The sequence below is a fragment of the Bombina bombina genome, chromosome 4, assembly GCF_027579735.1.
Source record: "Bombina bombina isolate aBomBom1 chromosome 4, aBomBom1.pri, whole genome shotgun sequence".
NCBI lineage: Eukaryota > Metazoa > Chordata > Amphibia > Anura > Bombinatoridae > Bombina > Bombina bombina.
In genome coordinates this window covers 1,136,845,387-1,136,868,673 of record NC_069502.1, presented here as the reverse complement: position 1 = coordinate 1,136,868,673, position 23,287 = coordinate 1,136,845,387, and positions in this window count along the sequence as shown.

Below are 23,287 nucleotides of genomic sequence, written 5' to 3'. Positions count from 1 at the left end.
AAACTTCATGTCCGTTGTTAGGTAATAAGGGAAATAGAAACGCGAGGATTTAAATCTTGGATGTTCAAGATTAATGTCTAGATTAATAGGAGCATGATCTGATAGCAATATAGGGGCAATACCTGCATGTGCTCTTAGAGCGCCCAGTCGCTCATCCACAAGGAATAGATCTATTCGAGACAGGGTTTTATGCGCCTTTGAAAGGCATGTGAATTCCTGTGTGTCAGGGTTCTGGCTTCTCCAGATATCATATAGTGCTAGATTCTGCTTTATTTTCTTAATCATTTTAAATTCTAAATTATCCTTTTTCTGTTTTTTCTGCTTCATGGCTTCTCTAAGTCTATCTAGCGGACAATGCGGTGCCATGTTGAAGTCGCCACCTATGATTAGAAGTCCCTGATTATAGAGAAGAAGCTTAGTTTGAATTCTATTCCAGAATTCTGGATCAAAAGTATTGGGGCCATAAATATTACAAATTGTATAGATTTCCTGGGCGATTTTTACCTTCAACAGGACATATCTACCCTCCGGGTCGGGTTCGCAGTGAGTAACCTCAAGATGAGCTCTTTTCCCTATTAAGATTGCCACTCCCCTTTTTTTTCCTATGCTTGGCGAAAAATATACCTCTCTAACCCATGAGGATTTGAGTTTGTTAGATTCTTCTGAATTAAGATGAGTTTCTTGAATTAATCCTATGTCAGCCTGGGATTTCCTTAGATGCGTCAATATGGTTTTTCGTTTGATTGGGGTGGAGATTCCTCCAACATTCCATGAAACTATCCTAAATTTTTCTATTTCTCTGTATCATTAATGGCGCCTGTGGCTTAAGGAGGTAGTGAGAGAGATGAGGAGAGGGGGGGTAAAAAAAAATAATAAAAAAAAAAAAAAAAAAAAAAAGAGGGGGGAGGGGGAGTAATACCTAACATGACCTCTATTTGCCCCATGAATCCCAGGGTGGGGGCAATCCCAAATTATTAGGCCCATGCTGGCTAAGTGGGGACCGCATTCTCTGTTGCTGATAAATTTAAAGAGGAGAAGAACTTCTCGGCTGCGTGTGCCTCCAGAAAGAAATGTACTGTTCCATTAACAGTTGCTTTTAATTTAGCTGGATATAATATAGTTGCATTTATTCCAGCGTTTATGAGTTTAGTGCATGTAGGTGCCAGATCTCTTCTCCTAGAGGCTGTCTCAGCCGAGAAATCCTGAAATATGAGGATCTTAGCTCCATTAATGATGAGGGGTTGTGTTTTACGATAATATTGAAGAATAGAGACTTTATCTTGGTAATTCAATAGTCTTATGATGACAGGTCTAGGCCTACTGAGATTTTGGGCTGACTGTACTGGACCCAGTCTATGGGCCCGCTCTACCAGGATGTTATTATACAAGGGTGGGAGTTTGAGGGCTGTCTTAAGTGTATCAGAAACAAAAAAAGCTAAGTCCTCATATTGTTTCTCCTCTGGGAGGCCTATTATTCTAATGTTGTTTCTTCTACTGCGGTTTTCTAGATCTTCTAGTCTCATAAGAATTTTTTGATTACTGCTGTTGATACTATCCATCTTAGTGCCTTGTGTTACTACTGTATCTTCTAAATCTGATACTCTCTGTTCAACCTCCTGCATTCTTGAGGAGAATTGTCTAATTTCCTGTGATAGAGAGGAAATATCCTGCTTAATCTCCATCCTTAGAGCGTCGAATTTAGGGGAGAGAGCGTCAGAGATATTGGCAACTAAGTTTTGGACATTCAATAATTCAGATGTAACTGTACTTGTTGAGATTAATTGAGTGTCAGTCACTGGGTCCTGTGTGTTCCTGGATTTCTTATCTCTCTGTCTACCTGCCATTCCTGGTGAAGGTGTTTTATAGGGAATGCCAAGGAATTTATCCATATACTAGTTTGTGAAAATTGGAGAAAAAAAAAAAAAAAAAAAAAAAAAATTTCCTAGAGGAAAAGAAAAAGATGGGAATGTGAGAGGGGAAAAGCAAAGTGGGAGATTAGTAAATGGCCCGTGCAACGTGATTGAGCCGTGGGGTGCTTATAATTGCACCAATTCAAGTGATAACTTTCAATTGGATTTATCCAATTGTGGTACAAATTTTATGGAAAAGGGGAAAGAGTGCAGTATTGTGTGGGATGAGGCAGAGCCCCAAAAAAAAAAAAAAAAAAAAAAAAAAAAAAAAAAAGGAAAAAAAGCCAAACAGTCAAGGAAGTGAGTGCTAGGAGTAAGTCAGTTGAAGGTTGAGAGCTGTGTGTGTGAGAATCTTATTTATAGTGTGTGAGTAAAGTGGTTTGTGAGTCTAAGCGGGGGAGGGGAGAGAGGGGAAAAACAAACAAAAAAAAACAAAGGGCAAAATCCTAGTACTTTCAAATATTTTGATGTTAGGGGGAGCTACAAAATGAGACCTTTCAAAGATCTAGGTCTCACGGTTATTACCCAGTGCTAAATTTGTATTTGTTTTCTTATAAATCAATAGTCTTCAATATAATGTGGTCAAAGACTTTCAGTCTTTTAAGTAAAAACAGAAAAAAAGTGGATGTATGAGACTGTTTTTGAGCCAGTAGTAATATGCAGAGCTTTTTTCTAGGTCTGTGCAGGATCTCAATTAAACACCCCTTTTTTTTCCCTTTTTTTTCCCTTTTTTTAACCCCTGTGATGTATCTAGCGCTGTATTGGTTTCTGCAATTATTTTGCAGGGTAAGGGGTTACTACCTATACCCCTATTACTAAGCACATAATGAGATTAGGAATACAACCATCTGTATTATTACCCTATGTTTTAGGCAAAAAAAAGGTAGGAAAAGAAAGGAAGCAGAGAGGTGGAGGGAGAAAGAAGGAAAGTCAAATCCAGTAACATATGAGAACATAAGTTTGATTACAGCATTAAACAACCTGTTAAATTAAGGTTTTGTAGTATTCTCAGTCCAGCGTGCATCAATTAGACTTAACTACAAAACTGTATTTGCTATCTTGTTTCAATGTTACACTGTGTTAAAAATGTCCTCTTGTAACATATATGAACATGGATCTAGTCAGATCGTTAGGCAATCTATTAAACTGAAATTTGTAGTGTTCTCAGTCTGAGATATTTCAAAAATGCCCCCAACTCAGATATATGTCCATTTAATTTAAGTAGAGATTTCTTATAATGCCCCTTCAATTTATGCAGTCATCAGTTCTATGTGTCAAGTTCAACTATCCCGCCTCAGCATTGTTCCATACTAACAGTGTCTTCTTGTGAATTCTGCGGTTTTTTACCGTTACCGTTCAGTGTATATCACGCTACTTTTTAGAAGAGACTCACTCACCCCCTCCTGCGCTGTTGGTCCACCTACCACCCGCGGCCTCCGATTCCGAGCCGCCGCAGGACTAGTCGAGATCAGCAGGACCAGAGTTCCTTCGCCCCAAACAGAGAACACAGGCAACTCCCCCCACGCAGCACCGGTGGGGGGGGAGAGGATAGCTCCGCTCCAAGCGGGCAGCGAAGCGAAGAGGCGCCCACACGCCAGATCCAGCAGCCCGTCCGAGTCCAACTCCCTCCCGCGCAGCACCGGTGGGGGAGGGGGAGGGGCGAGCCCAGGGCGGCGGGACCCGCCGAGACCAAAGGGGCAACAGGTAAGTTGAGAAAGCTGCGGGTTTGTTGTTATAAAGATAATTCAATCAGGGGTGGTAGTCGCACGGAGGGGGGGAGAGCTGGACCTCAGAGGGGTAGCGGGGCCTCAAAGTAGGATCAGGAACAGCCAGCTGAGGCACCGACAGCCTCAAATTGCTTCCAAAGCCAGATAGACGGTGGGCACAAACTGAAGTCAGGAGTACCAATTAGCCAGCAAAGGGGCTCAGCACAGTGGGATGGCGTGCCACTGCGAGGTTCTGGAGTAGGTCTGCGGTATCTGTCAGGGGAATAGCCCCAAAGCCTGGAGCTGGTGCGGGAGCCTTCCACCAATTTCCCAGTGACTGGAGAGACGAGCTAAGCAGCACCTGTGCAGCACCTGTGCAGCACCTGTGCAGCACCTGCATGTAGCTCCTCCTCCACCGGAACCTTCTAGAGCACACAATTTTTCCAGAGCACACAATTTTAAACAACTTTCCAATTCACATTTATTATCTAAACATGCACAATCTTTTTATATGCCTACTTTCTGAGGCACCAGCTCCTACTGAGCATGTGCAAGATTCACAGACTATACGTATATGCATTTTGTGATTGGCTGATGGCTGTCACATGATGCAGTGGCAAAGAAATTAGAACTAACTTTAAAATTTGTCAGAAAGAAATCTACTACTCATTTGACTTTCAAACTAAGTGTTTTTGTATTGTCTATTTATTATCAATTTATTGATTATACAATTCTACAGGGAGTGCAGAATTATTAGACAAATGAGTATTTTGACCACATCATCCTCTTTATGCATGTTGTCTTACTCCAAGCTGTATAGGCTTGAAAGCCTACTACCAATTAAGCATATTAGGTGATGTGCATCTCTGTAATGAGAAGGGGTGTGGTCTAATGACATCAACACCCTATATCAGGTGTGCATAATTATTAGGCAACTTCCTTTCCTTTGGCAAAATGGGTCAAAAGAAGGACTTGACAGGCTCAGAAAAGTCAAAAATAGTGAGATATCTTGCAGAGGGATGCAGCACTCTTAAAATTGCAAAGCTTCTGAAGCGTGATCATCGAACAATCAAGCGTTTCATTCAAAATAGTCAACAGGGTCGCAAGAAGCGTGTGGAAAAACCAAGGCGCAAAATAACTGCCCATGAACTGTGAAAAGTCAAGCTTGCAGCTGCCAAGATGCCACTTGCCACCAGTTTAGCCAAATTTCAGAGCTGCAACATCACTGGAGTGCCCAAAAGCACAAGGTGTGCTATACTCAGAGACATGGCCAAGGTAAGAAAGGCTGAAAGACGACCACCACTGAACAAGACACACAAGCTGAAACGTCAAGACTGGGCCAAGAAATATCTCAAGACTGATTTTTCTAAGGTTTTATGGACTGATGAAATGAGAGTGAGTCTTGATGGGTCAGATGGATGGGCCCGTGGCTGGATTGGTAAAGGGCAGAGAGCTCCAGTCCGACTCAGACGCCAGCAAGGTGGAGGTGGAGTACTGGTTTGGGCTGGTATCATCAAAGATGAGCTTGTGGGGCCTTTTCGGGTTGAGGATGGAGTCAAGCTCAACTCCCAGTCCTACTGCCAGTTTCTGGAAGACACCTTCTTCAAGCAGTGGTACAGGAAGAAGTCTGCATCCTTCAGGAAAAACATGATTTTCATGCAGGACAATGCTCCATCACACGCGTCCAAGTACTCCACAGCGTGGCTGGCAAGAAAGGGTATAAAAGAAGAAAATCTAATGTCATGGCCTCCTTGTTCACCTGATCTGAACCCCATTGAGAACCTGTGGTCCATCATCAAATGTGAGATTTACAAGGAGGGAAAACAGTACACCTCTCTGAACAGTGTCTGGGAGGCTGTGGTTGCTGCTGCACACAATGTTGATGGTGAACAGATCAAAACACTGACAGAATCCATGGATGGCAGGCTTTTGAGTGTCCTTGCAAAGAAAGGTGGCTATATTGGTCACTGATTTGTTTTGTTTTTTTGTTTTTGAATGTCAGAAATGTATATTTGTGAATGTTGAGATGTTATATTGGTTTCACTGGTAAAAATAAATAATTGAAATGGGTATATATTTGTTTTTTGTTAAGTCGCCTAATAATTATGCACAGTAATAGTCACCTGCACACAGAGATATCCCTCTAAAATAGCTATAACTAAAAACAAACTAAAAACTACTTCCAAAACTATTCAGCTTTGATATTAATTAGTTTTTTGGGTTCATTGAGAACCTGGTTGTTGTTCAATAATAAAATTAATCCTCAAAAATACAACTTGCCTAATAATTCTGCACTCCCTGTACTGTGTTTAGCTGTCCTTTAATTACATCTTTGAATAGAAACATATTTGTAATATACGTAGTATTGGCAAAATGCTTCTAGTAAAAGTTATCAGCTTTAATGTTAATATTTTTTCTGCACATGCATGTGAAGAATAGCTGGATAATTTTAGTGCACCAGCCTTTAAAATACTGCAGCTGCTTAGAGCACCAGTGGGATTTGTATCATGTCAGCAATCAACATATTGAGTCATTACCAGATGATACAAGCACTTTAGACTGTCTTTGCAAGTGCTGTGTTGAAAATGCTGGTGCATGGTGCATACTTAATACACTTTTGAAACAGCTATAGCTTTTACTAGAATAATATTTGCTAATACATGCATATTCAAAAATGCTTCTACTCAAAACTGGAATGCACCTGTGTGAATTGCAATTTTTGGCTGGAACGTCCCTTTAAATCAATACAATATTTAACAAGAGGCTAATATGCAAGAAGACTAAACAGTTAACTGGTGAACGATGCTGTGCAGATGTTCTTTTAACTGCACATAGCTGTAACACATCTGTTACTTCACAACATATAAAAAAACAGACATTTTAGAAAACATAAATATTCGTCTCCATGAAATCAAATGAAAATCTTCAAACCTTCCCAGAGGAAATATCAGAGGCCCTAAGGAGCACCACACCCATCTGGCGAAATATTTTGGAACCTTATGCATTACAGTGTATCATCCACCCTACTTCCTACAAATTCTGCATCAGTGTTAATTACCATAGGAACCGTTCCCTCATGGCCTAAATAAATCTCCTCCCAGTATATACTAAATTGCATTATTTTTGTAGAAATACAAACAGATTTAAGTGCACGTACTTGTATGCCAGCACGAGTGCAGTTTGGGTTCAATTGAGAGTGTTGTTTCCATGGCAGCATAATTTAGGGTTTCTACATTAATGTGAAACACACACATACACATATATATACAAAAATACACACACACACACACACACATATATATATATATATATATATATATATATATATATATATATATATATATATATATATGCAAACATCAAGTATACACACACACACACATAAAGTCAGTCACACAGACAAAAACACACATGCATATACAAAAACACACACATATATATATATATAAACATCAAGTACATGCACACATAAAGACAGGCACACACACGCATATAGACCAGCATAAAGACACACACACAAACATGCACCGGCATACATCCACAAACACACATACATACACAAACAAACACTTGCATGGACAAATAATGACAGGTACACACACATAGAAACACAGACACACACACATAAAAACAGGCACACGGCCATACACACACATACATACAGGCACAAAGACACAAAAACAGGCACACACATATAGGCACCCAAATACACACATATATATAAAAACAGGCACATACACACAGAACCACCACATACATCCGCAAACACACATACATACACAAACACACACAAATAACAACAGGTGCCCTCACACATACAGACACATAAATACACACATACATAAAAACAAGCACATACACACAGAACACAGGCACACATACAGAAAAGCACAAACACGCATTCAGATTGGCAAAAAGACATACGCACACACAATAATACAGACAGGCACACGACACACAAATTATACACATGAGAAAAGAGGCTTCCTTGAAATATCAGTCTATATTAATTGGAAAGTTGTTTAAAACGGCTTGCTCTTTCCAATACATTTCAGTTTAATTTAATGTTAATTATCACTTCTATGATAACTGCCCTATATGGTTGAATGCAGTTTTGTTTACTTTATCAATAGTAATTCATAATCACCTAGATAACGAGTTTTGCGTTGCGGCTTTTGACGCTGAAAAATTGGCTATTACGCTGGAATGGCCAGGAACTCATATTACGAGTCGTGTAGGTATAGCTATACCGCAAGCAACCCTCCCACATCACAAACACTATTTAAAATTTATTAACCCCTAATCTGCCACCAACCCACATCGCGACTATTAAATACATTTATTAACCCATAATCTGCCACCCACCCACATCGCCAACACTATTTAAATATATTAACCCTTAAGTCTCCACTCCCCGACATCGCCGACATTATAATAAAGTTATTAACCCCTAAACCGCCGCTCCCCGACATTGCCGCCACTAAATAAACCTATTAACCCCTACACCTCCAGCCCCCTACATTGCAAAACACTAAATTAAACTATTAACCCCTAAACCTAACATCCCCTAACTTTAAATTTAAATTACATTATAACTATATTTAAATTAAAAAAAACTTACCTGTGAAATAAAAATAAACCTATCTTTAAACTATAAATTAACCTAACCTTACTATTCTAATAAAATTAAAAAACTACAAATTAAAAATACTAAATTACAAATTTAAAGAAAACTAATCCTACGAAAGAATTTAAAAAAATCTAACATTACAAAAAATAAAAAAAACAAGATTACAAAAAATAATAAACGAAATTATCAAAAATAAAAACTATTACATCTAATCAAATAGTTCTAAAAAAATAAAACAGACGCCCAAAATAAAAACACCCCCTAGCCTACAATAAACTACCAATAGCCCTTAAAAGGGCCTTTTGTTGGACATTGCCCTAAGTTAAACAGCTCTTTTACCTGTAAAAACCCACCACCCAACCAAACCCCCAAAATAAGAAAACCTAACTCTAAAAAAAAAATAAGCTACCGTTGCCCCTAAAGGGGCATTTGTATGGGAAATATTACAAAAAAACTGAATGCGCCTGTCACTAATCAGTGAAAATACTTAAGTGCAATTGTGTTTTCCTAAATTATATATAGTGCTAAAATTAAATTTCATACATATATATATACAGAACAATTTTCACCATATGTTGAAATAAAAGTCTTATAAGAGACAGAGCATTAAATCATTGCAGTAGATTTATTCGAATGAACAAACAGGTGAACACCACTCCACACACACCTCACAGCCACATCCGACGCGTTTCCTGCCGCTAAACGGCACTTCGTCAGGGATATTGACAGCTGCTGTGAACCTCCCTTAAAAAGGCTAAGCCCTCATATTCAGATTTAAAGGTATAGTACTTTTTCTATAGCCATTCATACAAGGGAGTTGAACAAAAACATTGTTACAAAATAAAACTATATAAAATATTCAATACAATGTTGCAACTTGAGCACACTAAAGTTTAACATATTTTCACATAAATAGGAACATTTAGTCTCCTGCACTATAAATGTATGACTCTCTATATATATATACCGTCATATTTTTACAATTCATGGCTAATCTATGATTAAATTTATAGGTATGAAAATTAATTACAATTAATACACTCGGCTTTGTCTTAATTCATAATGATGTTAATATAATGAATATTCGAATAGTATAGTACAGAAAAGTTAGAAATTAAAAATTGATCCGTTCTAATCTTCAAATATAACATCATTTTATGACTGAACCCACAATGTTATGATACTATCAATTATTTTAGGCATTACTTAGAATTTCATCAATGTGAGATGAGACCGGCACAGGGCAATGCCTTCCTAGGCTTTGGTGCAAATTGGTCAAGCTGGCGACCTCCAGCTCCACAATGTAAAACAAACAAACTGTCCACAGCACCAATGGAGTAAAACGAATCTTCTTTATTAAGAGACTGCGGTCTCGAAACGTCGCATATCTGTCCTGTATGCTTTTATACATTTAATAAAGAAGATTTGTTTTACTCCATTGGTGCTGTGGACAGTTTGTTTGACTTAGAATTTCATGTTAGTTGCCTATATATAATTTTACATCTGAAATCATATTTATACCAAAAGGACTTCCGGTTTTCAATGTATATATCCAATAGACTTCACTCCTATTCAGGGCTTGAGTTCTATTTCCCCCAACATTATATTTTGGTATTAAATCAATACCCTGAACGGAGAAAAGTGTATTGATATATTCTAATTCTTGTTTATCAAAATTGTCATTTCTTCTGTGTAGTGCAAAGTGCTTTGATACAGGTGTTTTTGGAATATCATTTTCTAAGGAAAGTAAGTGCTCCCTCACTCTATCCTTGAGCATTCTTGTAGTTCTTCCTGTATATTGACTATTACATAGTTTGCATGTGATCAAATATATAACAAATCTTGAGTTACAATCTATATGGTGGTTTATGTTATATGTGTTGCCAGTGACAGTTGAAGTAAAAGTATCACTTTTCTTCATGTAGCTGCAAGATTTACAAGGTATTCCTCCACATTTAAAGCTACCATTACATTTTCCTAGCCACATTTTATTTACTGTTTTGGCTTTATCTGCAATATTCCGTTTTAGACTATTCTCTATAGTTTCTGATCTTCTAGAAACACATCTAACACCTTTTTCTATGGTTGTTCTTAATTTAGGATCATTTTTTAGCAGTGGAATAAATCTTTGTACAATTCTGCATATATCCTGATACTGTCTGCTATATTTTGTTGAAAACGTCAGCCTATCTAAGTCTCCATTAGCTCTCTTCGGCTTATCCTTTAGCAAAACCTGTCTATCCATCTCATTGACTGCCTTCATAGTTTTAAATAAAACCTTCTTGTTATATCCTCTGTCACTCAGTCTTTCTACTAAATTATTAGCTTGATCCAAATACGTCTCATTATCACTACAATTACGCCTAAGGCGCATAAATTGCCCCTTTGGAATCCCTTTCTTTACACAATAGGGATGGCCTGAGTCAGCCCTCAAAATCGCATTACCAGAAGTTTTTTTCCTAAAGGTCCTAGTATTTATGCAACCTTTCTTACTATCTCCTACTAATGTTAGATCTAAATAGTCTACACTTTCATCAGAGTTATAATGTGTAAAATGCTAGTTGTGTCTTTTTTCCAGACGATCAAAAGATTGTCTATAAATCTGGTATAGAAACAAATCTTAGATAGAAAGGGATTATTGCAGCGGAAAAATTAGATACTGATTTCATGAAAGAGTGGAATCAAAATTTAACAGATTGTTCTGTGGTCCTCATGAAACAACTGCTAAAAAGGAGAACAAAAGAAAGAGAACAAATTCTGTGTGAGCTAGCTGAACTCCAAATACAGATAGATGACCTCAAGGATGATGAAAGATTTGAGGATTATACAAAACAACTGAAAGATACTACAGAAAGGATTGATAATGAAATAGTGAATAAGAAATTAGGAAAATACCAAAGAGACTGTAAAGATTACGATTTGGATGTCGTTTATAGTTGGAGTACTGGATTACAACCAAACACCACGATTAAACATAAAAATAAAAACAAAAGAAAGAACCATCACAGTAAACAAAAAGGAAAAAGAATGGACTCACAAGGGGAAGCAACAAACAAGGAAGATCAGAGAAAAGTGACGTTCTTGGATACTGAGGGGAGCACATATGCCTATAGCCCAAAATCCTCCATTCCGATTTGCAGCAGCTTTGAGAGCGATAAAATGGGAGCAAGATCTAAAAATAATGCAAGTCATAGATCTTTGGTTGATCTGGGGATTACCCCGAAAACACCAGGCACTGAAGATAAAGTAAAAGATGGAGATCCAAAGAGAATAAAAAAGAAAAAAGAGGAGGAGCCAAAGGCAAAATATCCGAGCAGGCTGACCAGGGCTACAAAAGAGAAGAGCAATTGAATGTTGTCAATTTATCATCATACCCGCTAACTAAAATACAAGAGACTGCCCTTTCAAAAGGGATGGGTTTCTCCCCGGATAGAAATATGAACTTATTTGACACTATAATAGATCTTAACAAATTTGTAAGGAAGATAACCCTGAGGAGACATTTCTTTAATGAGGATCCAGAATCCATTGAAGAAAATCCTACTAACACTAGCTCTAATGATATGTCCAATAGCGAAGTCATTACTAAAAATCTTGAAAGTTTGTCATTTGAAGAATTATGTGATACCAATAGCTTGAGATTACTAAATAGCGAAAGTTTAAGATACAATCAGAGCAACTTAAGTATACCTAGCTCTCAATGTAAGATAGGCCACACTAGTCACTTCTACCCGGTCCATGCAAGAGGGGACCTTATAGAAGTATTCCACACAGTAGTAGAAGATGAATTAACACAACTTTTTAATATTAAAGTAAATTGTGAAAATAAAAAGAAAAAAAGTTGGGATAACTTGTCATACAGAGAAAGAGCTGCACTTAAGCAAATTAAAGATAATAAAAATGTGGTGATATCAAAATCTGATAAAGGGGGCACTATTGTTGTGCAAGATAGAGCAGCTTATGTTCAAGAAGCTGAAAGACAGTTGTCTGACAGGGAAACATATCGTAAACTTACATTTAACCCCACTGAGAAGTTTAATAGGGAACTTAAAATGCTCTTAGATGAAGGTATCCACCTAAATTATCTTACACGTACACAGGCAGAATGCTTTATTAATGAAAGTCCAACAATATCAGTTTTTAAACATCTTCCGAAAATCCATAAGTCTAGGCTTAATCCGCCAGGAAGGCCCATTATTTCCACTATAGGTACTATAGGGGAAAATTTAGGCAAATGGGTTGATGATTTTTTACAGCCAATTGTTAAAAATTTGCCAGGATATCTGAGAGATACCAAACATTTACTTAGAAAACTGGAACATCTAGATTGGTCAGATAACCTTACTTTTTTAACTGTAGATGTGGTATCTCTATACTCCTGTATACCTCACAGAGAGGGTCTTGTGGCCCTCAGGGAAATGTTACATATTCATACTAATTTTGAATCAGGCTTTATAGATTATATTGTTGATATTGTGAGGTTCCTTCTGAGCCATAATTACTTTCTTTTTGAAGGGACTTATTATGTCCAAAATCAGGGCACAGCGATGGGGGCGAAATTCGCCCCCTCGTATGCTAACTTATATTTGGGATATTTTGAACTTAATAAAGTGTTTACTAGCAATAATCCCTTTCTATCTAAGATTTGTTTCTATACCAGATTTATAGACGATCTTTTGATCGTCTGGAAAAAAGACACAACTAGCATAGAAGAATTTATAAAATACCTGAATGACAATAAAAATAATTTACAATTTACACATTATAACTCTGATGAAAGTGTAGACTATTTAGATCTAACATTAGTAGGAGATAGTAAGAAAGGTTGCATAAATACTAGGACCTTTAGGAAAAAAACTTCTGGTAATACGATTTTGAGGGCTGACTCAGGCCATCCCTATTGTGTAAAGAAAGGGATTCCAAAGGGGCAATTTATGCGCCTTAGGCGTAATTGTAGTGATAATGAGACGTATTTGGATCAAGCTAATAATTTAGTAGAAAGACTGAGTGACAGAGGATATAACAAGAAGGTTTTATTTAAAACTATGAAGGCAGTCAATGAGATGGATAGACAGGTTTTGCTAAAGGATAAGCCGAAGAGAGCTAATGGAGACTTAGATAGGCTGACGTTTTCAACAAAATATAGCAGACAGTATCAGGATATATGCAGAATTGTACAAAGATTTATTCCACTGCTAAAAAATGATCCTAAATTAAGAACAACCATAGAAAAAGGTGTTAGATGTGTTTCTAGAAGATCAGAAACTATAGAGAATAGTCTAAAACGGAATTTTGCAGATAAAGCCAAAACAGTAAATAAAATGTGGCTAGGAAAATGTAATGGTAGCTTTAAATGTGGAGGAATACCTTGTAAATCTTGCAGCTACATGAAGAAAAGTGATACTTTTACTTCAACTGTCACTGGCAACACATATAACATAAACCACCATATAGATTGTAACTCAAGATTTGTTATATATTTGATCACATGCAAACTATGTAATAGTCAATATACAGGAAGAACTACAAGAATGCTCAAGGATAGAGTGAGGGAGCACTTACTTTCCTTAGAAAATGATATTCCAAAAACACCTGTATCAAAGCACTTTGCACTACACAGAAGAAATGACAATTTTGATAAACAAGAATTAGAATATATCAATACACTTTTCTCCGTTCAGGGTATTGATTTAATACCAAAATATAATGTTGGGGGAAATAGAACTCAAGCCCTGAATAGGAGTGAAGTCTATTGGATATATACATTGAAAACCGGAAGTCCTTTTGGTATAAATATGATTTCAGATGTAAAATTATATATAGGCAACTAACATGAAATTCTAAGTAATGCCTAAAATAATTGATAGTATCATAACATTGTGGGTTCAGTCATAAAATTATGTTATATTTGAAGATTAGAACGGATCAATTTTTAATTTCTAACTTTTTTGTACTATACTATTCGAATATTCATTATATTAACATCATTATGAATTAAGACAAAGCCGAGTGTATTAATTGTAATTAATTTTCATACCTATAAATTTAATCATAGATTAGCAATGAATTGTAAAAATATGACGGTATATATATATAGAGAGTCATACATTTATAGTGCAGGAGACTAAATGTTCCTATTTATGTGAAAATATGTTAAACTTTAGTGTGCTCAAGTTGCAACATTGTATTGAATATTTTATATAGTTTTATTTTGTAACAATGTTTTTGTTCAACTCCCTTGTATGAATGGCTATAGAAAAAGTACTATACCTTTAAATCTGAATATGAGGGCTTAGCCTTTTTAAGGGAGGTTCACAGCAGCTGTCAATATCCCTGACGAAGTGCCGTTTAGCGGCAGGAAACGCGTCGGATGTGGCTGTGAGGTGTGTGTGGAGTGGTGTTCACCTGTTTGTTCATTCGAATAAATCTACTGCAATGATTTAATGCTCTGTCTCTTATAAGACTTTTATTTCAACATATGGTGAAAATTGGTTAAAAAATTGCAGCATTTGGAGGTTGCTGCCAATGGAAATACAAGTCACAGGCTTTCCACAGGTAATGCTGTCCGGTGAAACGGTTTACTACAGTAACTCCGCCATCTTGCATGAGTGAGGCCGGATAACAGTGAGTAACCAAGCTTGTCCAATGTTTACTTTTTGAGAAAGTTGATTCCAAATATTACCATTACTTCTGTATATCAAGAGTGATACAAGATCCTATACCTGTAATAAGAAGTATGAATATACACCTATAACGAGAAATGTGACAAATCTTGTGTTTTACTTTTACCTAATGCATTTGCATAAACACCTGAAAATAACCCAAGTGGAGTACCCTGTGCAGTGGTTTCTAGTCCTGACAATATACCGGCTATATTTACACTGTTAGAGAGTGACAGTGCTATATTTTATTACGGATCACATAATAGCTGAAGGCATTGTATTATATTTTTCCGTGGTTTGCAACACAGGGTGCATGAGTTTGTATATCTATATATACAGAACATCCACAAGAATAGATTGTTTAAAAGTCACCAATGCCACAGGTATAAAACGGCAAAAGCCGGGGATATAATAGATGGAAATCCAAATAGAATCCCCAAGATATCAGATTGGCTGCAGTGTCTCTAGTCGGGTGCTAGCTTTTCCAAACTCTAACAGGACAGGAGCTAAAAGGACTGAAATAGCAAAGAAGAACAAGAGAAGGCGCCACAATGGTGCAATATCATTCGGGTGTATGAGAAGTATATGCAAGAGTAATCACAGACTCCAAAGCACAAGTGCCAGATGGGCATACTGAATACTCACAGACTCCAAAGCACAAGTGCCAGATGGGCATACTGAATACTCACAGACTCCAAAGCACAAGTGCCAGATGGGCATACTGAATACTCACAGACTCCAAAGCACAAGTGCCAGATGGGCATACTGAATACTCACAGACTCCAAAGCACAAGTGCCAGATGGGCATACTGAATACTCACAGACTCCAAAGCACAAGTGCCAGATGGGCATACTGAATACTCACAGACTCCAAAGCACAAGTGCCAGATGGGCATACTGAATACTCACAGACTCCAAAGCACAAGTGCCAGATGGGCATACTGAATACTCACAGACTCCAAAGCACAAGTGCCAGATGGGCATACTGAATACTCACAGACTCCAAAGCACAAGTGCCAGATGGGCATACTGAATACTCACAGACTCCAAAGCACAAGTGCCAGATGGGCATACTGAACTATCAAAAGCTGTTCATAAAGCTCTCACAGGGGGTCTGCCGCTCTCATGTCTCAAACCGGAACCCAGTAACAGGCATAGGTGTATTCAAATAAATACAACACACTGCTCACACACAGTTAAGGATCACGATGCCTTTTGGGGGGCAGATTTTAATACTGTATAGACCCTTTTTGGAGAGAGCACACTTAGAGGGTAGTTTAACAGTACATTAATCACTTATGAATTGTTTTCAGCATTTTATATGCGTAATCATGTATGCACGTTTATAGTTCCCTTGATCTATTATGATATAGGGTTCTATATATGATCTAATATAGTTTTAACATTTGTTCATTATTATTGTATATATATATATTTTTTTTTAATGTTTTTTGTTTTGTTTATTTCTTTGTTTTTCTTATCATGTATTTTGAATCGCTTTGGATTTCTACCGATAAACATATATGTTTATGTGATATAGTTGTCATGAACGGCATACACATAGATATAATTATATTATTATAGCGAATATATATTTATTTATTTTTTTGAACAGCTAATAGGATTTCAGTAGCTTTCATCCTATTGGCTGTTTTGAACAGTCAATAGGATTTCAGAAGCTATCATCCTATTGGCTGATTTGAATTTGAGGAATCAAATTAGCCAATAGGAATGCAAGGTATGCCATTTTGAAACGGCTACCTTGCATTGAAGCTTTAGTGTATGGCGGTGACCGCATGAAGAGGATGCTCCGCGCAGGATGGCATCGGCTTCCAGGATAGCTCTGCTCCGCACCGCCGGGATGAAGATAGAAGACGTCCCTGGGATGGATAAAGGTGTCGCCACCGGGATGAAGACTTCTCGCCACCTGGATGAAGATAACAGGACTTCAGGAACCATGAGTAGGTTTTATGGGGTTAGTGTTCATTTTTTTAGGTGTTTTTTTTTTTAGATTAGGGCTTTGGGCAATTTTAAAAGAGCTGAATGCCCTTTTAAGGGCAGTAAAAGAGCTGAATGCCCTTTAAAGGGCAATGCCCTTACAAATGCCCCTTTAGGGGCAATGGGTAGCTTAGGTTTTTGTTTTAGAGTTAGGTTTTTTATTTTGGGGGGTTGGTTGGGAGGTGGGTTTTACTGTTGGGGGGACTTTGTATTTTTTTACAGGTAAAATGCCCTACAAAAGGCCCTTGTAAGGGCTATTGGTAGTTTATTGTAGGCTAGGGGGTGTTTTTATTTTGGGGAGCTTTTTTAATATTTTTAGAGCTATTAGATTAGGTTTAATTGTTTTTATTTTTGATAATTTCATTTATTATCTTTTGTAATCTTAGTGTTTTTTATTTTTCTGAATTTTAGTGTTTTTTTGTAATGTTAGATTTTTTAAGAATTGTTTTTATTTAATTTGTAATTTAGTATTTTTAATTGGTATTTTTTTTAATTTTATTAGAATAGTAAGGTTAGGTTAATTTATAATTTAATGTTAGCTTTATTTTTACTTCACAGGTAAGTTTGTATTTATTTTAATATAGTTATGTTGTAATCTTAATTTAAAGTCAGGGGGTGTTAGGTTTAGGGGTTAATAGTTTAATTTAGTGTTTTGCGATGTAGGGGGCCCGAGGTTTAGATGTTAATAGGTTTATTTAGTGGCAGCGATGTGGGAGGCTGGAGGGTTAGGGGTTAATAGGTTTATTTAGTGGCGGCGATGTCGGGGAGTGGCGGTTTAGGGGTTAATAACTTTTATTTAGTGTTGGCAATTTCAGGGAGCGGCAGATTAGGGGTTAATCACTTTATTTAGTGTCAGCGATGTCGGGGAGCAGTGGATTAGGGGTGTTTAGACTAGGGGTTTATGTTAAAGTGTTTGGTTTAAACTTAACTTTCTTTCCCCCATAGACATCAATGGGGTTGCGTTATAGCGATCGCTATTCCGCACTTCAGGTGTTAGTTTTGTTTTCTAACACTGATACACATTGATGTGTATGGGGAAAAGCGTGCAGGTGCATGTCAAATCAGCCCTCGGCATTTGTGCGGTATGGTGCTTAACGCACCATAACACACAGCAGAAGGAGACTTTTCGGTAACTTGTAATTGCAGCGCTATGGAGAGTGAAATAACGCAACTTTTTGGCGTTATTTTCACACCTTGTTTAGAGCAAAACTCGTAATCTAGGCAAATGTTTATAATCAATAATCATTTATTAATTTTAAAAATAACATTTGTAAATCTCCAAACACTTAAAGGGACAGTCAAGTCCAAAATAAACTTTCATGATTCAAATAGGGAATGTAATTTTAACATTCCCAATTTTAACATTCCCAATTTACTTGTATCACTAGTTTTGTTTTGTTCTCTTGGTATTCTTAGTTGAAAAATAAACCTAGGAGGTTCATATGCTAATTTCTTAGACCTTGAAGACTGCCTCTAATCTGAATGCATTTTGACCACTAGAGGGTATTAGTTCATGTGTTTCATATAGATAACATTGAACTCATGCACATGAAGTGACCTAGGAGTGAGCACTGATTGGCTAAAATGCACGTCTGTCAAAAGAACTGAATTAAAGGGGCAGCCAGTAGAAGCTTAGATACAAGGTAATTACAGAGGTAAAATGTTTATTATTATAACTGTGTTGGCTATGCAAAACTGGGGAATGGGTAATAAATGGATTATCTTTCTTTTTAAACAACAAAAATGTTGGTGTTGACTGTCCCTTTAAGTGCAATAGTAAATTAATATTTACACACTTCATAGTTTGAATGTAGGCTTTTAACATTGTTTTTAACTTTTTATTAAAATAGGTCTGGTTTATTAATATTTGAACTAAGCAGACCAAAGGATATCTGACAAAAACCCATGAAATGTCACTTGAGATATTCAAAAATGTTCTTTAAACACGTATAAGGTGTTGAATTTGAAAAGTTTAGAAAGCTGCCGAAAAACAATAACAAAACAAATTAAATTAAAAAAATATGTTCTTATTGATTGGGATACCAGTAACAAATTATGCACATGCAAATGCTTACCAATGCCTCAATGGACAAGCTTAGCTTCCGAGAACTTTTCCACCCCTGCTCATGCTAGGCCAATGGCATATGAGCAGGGGCTTTCAATCACCGGGGGTGATTTTATTCTGTCAACTAAGAGCAGCTGGAGTACAAGCGGTCATCAGACTTCTAACTATCGGCTGCCAATCCTGCACAGAAGGCGTGCCAAAGCTGCATATGCCATAGTTTGTGCATTTGAAAGTTTGGAGTTTCAGAATGATTTGGAATGTGTTAAAAACAAAACAACCCCCCCGCCCCCCCCCCCCCCAATGTACGTTACATAGGAAATTCTGATTCCTTAGCAAGGGAACAAAAATACAAAATAAAATGTAAAAAAGAAGATCGTAATTTTTGTAAATGAATCAGTTGATACATTTCTCTTAAGGATTGTAATCAACCCCTGCATTGGACATATTTTCACATGATTGCAAATATTTGTTGGATATAACAGTTATCATCTGTGAACATTTTAAATAAATTGAAAGAAAATTATGTTATGGATTAAATTAACAAATTTTCTCTAATACATCTCTATGGCAACTTATAAGTGAATAAACACTATCTCAGATGGGCCAGTAAAATGCAGTAAAGAATCATAAAGACAACTTAATATTTTCTATAATTAAGGTTGCTTAAAACACATTATGAAACGTTTTCTTGAACAAATTGGACTTGATTGCAAACATACTAATGCCTTTCCCATGCACAGGTGTTCATGTTTTATGAGTACAGATGCACTCTGGACTGCAGCTCACAGGCTCAATTTTAGGTTAATAAGCTGTGTCATTTGGCTATGTAGAACGCAGTAGGAAGTCTTAGCAGTCTCGAAGGAATTGTTCATTGCTATGCACTTTTAACTTTCAGCTTTTTAACATACAAGTGACTCATTATTATTGACATTTGTGTGATCCATAAGATATATGAGGTTAAAGGCCAAATGAAAAAAACGGACTCTGATCTAAAGCTGAAAGGTCAAATGTTATAACAGGACCTCATTATTATTAGAATATTCTCAAACAGTGATCCTACATGCCAAAAGATATTAGACTCATGCTGGGTTTTTGTTAACTTAGACTTCTGATATGCAGATGTTTGTACTGTGCTAAGCCTGCAATGATTAGCTTCTAAGCACTTATGTTGCAGCAGAAAATGGGATTAAATCAATGTAAAGCACATAAAAACTCAGCTGGTGCATATGTATTTCACCATGTGACACCCATTTTACAACAAATGTGGACTATTAAACAGGGAGTCCACTAAAAAAAAAGTTATAATTAATTCTTCTGTAATAGTGCCATGCTATGTAATTTGTACAGGGCATTACATTCAATTGATAATTGTCCAGCTCATACATTTTGTATTTTTCTTGACAAACCGTGTGTACCCTATGTCCTCATATTTAGTGGAATATCACAGTTTTAGAATTTGTACTTCAGTACTGATGGGTGATCATTATTAATGTCAATATCAGGCTACAGCAACTCCAAGCAGTTCCCAGCTGTTGGCAAAGGAAATTGCTTTTTTTTTTTGTTCTGAAGTTCCCACTTGCCACCTTTTTTTTTTTATAGTTTAGAGAGTTAGGAGGTCCAAATAACAACACTATTTTAGAGCAAAATTATGAGCAGTGATGGTTTATTATAAACCATAGAATACTGGATATTCATAAATGCTACAGCTACTCTAAATATAAAAGACACATTGAGGCCCATTTATCAAGCTCCGTATGGAGCTTATGGGCTCGTGTTTCTGGCGAGTCTTCAGACCGCTGCTCCATAACCCTGTCCGCCTTCTCTGATGAGGCGGACAGGAATCGCCACAATACAACGCGATCAAGTACGATTGGGTTGATTGACACCTCCCTGCTGGCGGCCCTTTGGCCGCGAGTCTGCAGGGGGCGGCGTTGCACCAGCAGCTCTTGTGAGCTGCTGGTGCAATGCTCAATACGGAGAGCGTATTGCTCTCCGCATTCAGCGATGTCTGTCGGACCTGATCTGCGCTGTCGGATCAGGTCCGATAGACCTATGATAATTCGGCCCCTGTGTGTGACTTTACTAATGGGCTACCTTGTGTGTTTTATGTAAAAGAATTTCAGGGTTCTGCTCACTCCATTCATTAATTATTTTGAAATTTGTATTTGTCATTCATTTAATAAAAAGTTAATATCCCTCTAGGTGTGATTAAGATTGATTTATTTCTTTATTTTCTGTATAACTCTGTATCTGTATTTCAGGTGACGTTGGGCTTGGCAAGTTCATTTTTCTTTTAAGAAATCAGCCAATTACAGATTTGATACATTTGGGCCTAAATATGCATTGTGTTTATTCTTATACTCAGTAAATGCCCTTAACTAGTCAACAATGCAGGTCTATCAAGGTCATACCCCTAGGATAAGGGTTTATTATGGATGCTATTAGTTAAACTGATGTACCTATTGATAGCAAATAGCAAATCTAAATTCATTTCAAATATACAGTCCAGGAGTCATATTGATACTTTTTTTAAAAAGTATTTTCTTTCCTCAGACTTTTAAAGAAATACTAACAATAGAAATGATATTAAAAGGATACAGAAACGTTAAACCTAATGTATTTATTTTTAAAGTCAGAGTATGTTTGGATATAAACCATTGGGATGGGAGTTGACAGTAGTGAGGCTGTTGCTTATGGTAAGAATGGCTGGGTGTTCTTCAAACAAACTCTAAAAACATTCACAAAAGGCAAATATAAAAATTGCACAATCAATTAGTTTCTCAGTGGAGCCCTTTACTTTCATTTTAAAACAATTATTTCTTAAAACATTTTTATTAAATAGCATGTTTTAATTGCTGAAAGTTTAAATTATACAATTTACTTTATTGTTAAAATTATTCACAGTAGCTCAATCCTTATTTACTCATATTTAACATTTTAAAGGGCACTGAAATGTTAAAGGGACACTGAGCCCAAATTTTTTCTTTTGTGATTCAGATAGAGCATGCAATTTTAAGCAACTTTCTAATTTGCTCCTATTATCAAATTTTCTTAATTCTCTTGCAATTTTTATTTGAAAAGCAAGAATGTAAGTTTAGATGTCGGATCATTTTTAGTGAACAGCCTGGGTTGTTCTTGCTGATTGGGGGATAAATTCACCCACCAATAAACAAGTGTTGTCCAGGGTCTGAACCAAAAATTGTCTTGAATGTGATGCTGCAGGAGCTAGACCATTTTTGGTTGAGAACCTGAGTTATGCTTGCTTCTTGGTGGGTAAATGTCAGCCTCCAATAAGCAAGCGCTATCCATGGTGCTGAACCTAAAATGGGCTGGCTGCTAAGATTTACATTCATGATTTTCAAATAAAGATAACAAGAGAACAAAGAAAATTTCATAATAGGAGTAAATTAGAAAGTTGCTTAAAATTGCCTACTCTATCTGAATCATGAAAGAAAAAAATGGGTTTAGTGTCCCTTTAAGTGTAAATTCACTGACCCCAATTTTTTTTCTTTCATGATTTAGATAGAGCAAATAGATAGATAAATAGATAGATAAGCAGACAGACATAGATAGAAAGACAGACAGACATAGATCAATCGATCGTTCGATCGATCGATCGATAGATAGATATGCCTGTCTGCATCTATATAAATATAATTATTTACCAATGTATTGGGCAAATAAAATATCTGTATGCACATGTTGTGTTTCATTGTTTTCAGATACACCCTTGAATTCGTTTTTTATTCTCTCATTCCTTTTGCAGGCAGGGTAGCAAGGAGCATCAATTAAAACACATAAAGCAGAAACAAAGTAAACAAATAAAGCATTTTGGCATGATCTTTGACTATCTAGTTCTCATTATGTTTCATACAGATCTGAGCAAATGCTTGCAGCTGTTTGTTAGAAGTCAAAATTACGTAAGAGCATTAACTGCTGTGGGCATTTGTAATTTTCTTTATTGTATGAAAAAAAGGTTCTTAGAATTTGATTCTGACTATGGGGTGTTTTTCTGGAAAGTTATTATTGTTTTTATCATTTTCATTATGATATGTATAGCTAAACTGATTTGGGTGTAACATTGGGCAAGAATATCTTAATATTGATAATTAAGATATATTTAGCATTTATATGCAAGAAATATGAGTAAACTATAAATATGCAAAAAGCATTGACCAGTACAAAGAATGATATCCTCACTCTTTAATTAGTGACAACAATGCCATTCCTCATGACATAATAAACAATCTATATTATAGCCAAAAACTTTTGTTAATGCCAGAGTCCCCAATAAAATACTAAAAAGTATAGAAATT